Source organism: Arachis stenosperma, chromosome 9 (genome assembly GCF_014773155.1).
Source record: "Arachis stenosperma cultivar V10309 chromosome 9, arast.V10309.gnm1.PFL2, whole genome shotgun sequence".
Classification (NCBI taxonomy): domain Eukaryota; kingdom Viridiplantae; phylum Streptophyta; class Magnoliopsida; order Fabales; family Fabaceae; genus Arachis; species Arachis stenosperma.
This window is the reverse complement of record NC_080385.1, coordinates 67,680,457-67,682,784: the sequence shown is the minus strand read 5'-3', so window position 1 is coordinate 67,682,784 and position 2,328 is coordinate 67,680,457. Positions and strand designations below refer to the sequence as shown.

The following is a 2,328-nucleotide window of genomic DNA, read 5'->3' as shown; positions in this document are numbered from 1 at the left end:
TTCTGAGCCAATATGGCATTCAGAGTGTCAATCTCAAGAACTCCTTTCTTCTGACTAGTCCCATTGTTCACAGGATTCCTTTCAGAAGTGTACATGAATTGGTTATTTGCAACCATTTCAATCAATTCTTGAGCTTCTGCAGGCGTCTTCTTCAGATGAAGAGATCCTCCAACAGAGCTATCCAAGGACATCTTAGATAGTTCAGAGAGACCATCATAGAAAATACCTATGATGCTCCATTCAGAAAGCATGTCTGAGGGACATCTTCTGATTAATTGTTTGTATCTTTCCCAAGCTTCATAGAGGGATTCTCCATCCTTCTGTCTGAAGGTTTGGACTTCCACTCTAAGCTTACTCCATCTTTGTGGTGGAAAGAACTTTGCCAAGAAGGCACTGACTAGCTTTTCCCAAGAGTCCAGGCTTTCTTTAGGTTGAGAATCCAACCATATTCTAGCTCTGTCTCTTACAGCAAAAGGGAATAGCATCAGTCTGTAGTCCTCAGGGTTAACCCCATTAGTCTTGACTGTGTCACAGATTTGCAAGAATTCAGCTAAGAACTGATGAGGATCTTCCATTGGAAGTCCATGGAACTTGCAATTCTGTTGCATTAGAGAAACTAATTGAGGCTTAAGCTCAAAGTTGTTTGCTCCAATGGCAGGGATAGAGATGCTTCTCCCATAAAAATCAGGAGTAGGTGCAGTAAAGTCACCCAGCACCTTCCTTGCATTGTTTGCATTATTGTTGTTTTCGGCTGCCATGTCTTCTTCTTCTTTGAAGAATTCGGTCAGGTCCTCTAAAGAGAGTTGTGCTTTGGCTTCTCTTAGCTTTCTCTTTAAGGTCCTCTCGGGTTCAGGGTCAGCTTCAACAAGAATGCTTTTGTTTCTGCTCCTGCTCATATGAAAGAGAAGAGAACAAGAAAATATGGAATCCTCTATGTCACAGTATAGAGATTCCTTGAAATGTCAGAGGAAAACAGAAATAGAAAGAAGAAGGAGAAGGAGAATTCGAATTTTAATTGATAAAATTCGAATTGTGCATTTAGAAGGAGTAGTACTCCAAAAATAGAAGGATGTGGGAAGGAGGGAAGAGAATTTTCGAAAATTCAATCAAAGGATTTTAAAAACATTTTGAAAATTTGATTGAAAATTTTCGAAAATTCAAAGTGAAGAAGAAATCAATTGATTTTTGAAAAAGATTTTGAAATTAGAAAAAAAAGATTTGATTGAAAACTTTATTTTAAAAAAAAAAGATGTGATTAAAAAGATTTGATTGAAAAGTTATGGTTTTAAAAAGATGTGATTGAGAAGATATGATTTGAAAACAATTTTTTTTAAAAGATATGATTTGAAAACAATTTTAAAAGATATGATTTGAAAACAATTTGAAAAGATATGATTTTAAAAATTAATGACTTGCCTAACAAGAAAAGATATGATTCAAACATAAAACCTTCCTAAACAGAAAAGGCAAAAAATGTTCAATCAAATCATTAATTGTTAGTAAGTATCTTTGAAAAAGGAAATAAATTGATTTTGAAAACATTTGATTGAAAAGATATGATTTGAAAAAGATTTGATTTTCAAAAACTTTGAAAACTTGAAAAAAATTGATTTTGAAAACAAAATCTTCCCCCTTTGCCATCCTGGCGTTAAACGCCCAGAATGGTATACATTCTGGCGTTTAACGCCCAAAATGCTACCTTTTTGGGCGTTAAACGCCCAACCAGGTACCCTGGCTGGCGTTTAAACGCCAGTCTGCCTTCTTCACTGGGCATTTTTGAATGCTCAGCTTTTTCTGTATAATTCCTCTGCAGTATGTTCTGAATCTTCAATTCTCTGTATTATTGACTTGAAAAGACACAAATTAAAAATATTTTTGGATTTTTAATAATGAGGAATCATCAAAATGCAACTAAAATCAAATAACAATGCATGCAAGACACCAAACTTAGCAGTTTGTATATATGAGAAACAACAAAACACTCAAGTCAATAGAATTCAAAGATCAAAACAAGGAAATCATCAAGAACAACTTGAAGATTAATTAAGACACATGCATAAATTCGAAAAATGCAAGAAGAACAGAAACATGCAATTGACACCAAACTTAAGATGAGACTCTAGACTCAAACAAGAAATATTTTTGGATTTTATGATTTTGTAATTTTTTTGGCTTTTTTCGAAAATTAAGTGAAAAGGGAAATAAAGGTATCAAAGTTCTTTAATGAAAATTCCAGGAATCATGCAATGTTAGTCTAAAGCTTTAGTCTAAAGGAATTAGACATAGCTAGCTAAGCTTCAGCAAGACATTGCATTCAAGAGCTAAATT

At 34.0% G+C, this 2,328-nt stretch overlaps 1 non-coding gene across 1 annotated transcript; it reads left to right on the top strand.

The window, feature by feature from the left end:
* Positions 1–245: 245 nt before the first annotated feature.
* On the top strand, positions 246–353 carry LOC130953122 (small nucleolar RNA R71). The gene has a single exon (XR_009075294.1). It is a non-coding gene; the product is annotated as a small nucleolar RNA R71 (small nucleolar RNA).
* Positions 354–2,328: the final 1,975 nt, after the last annotated feature.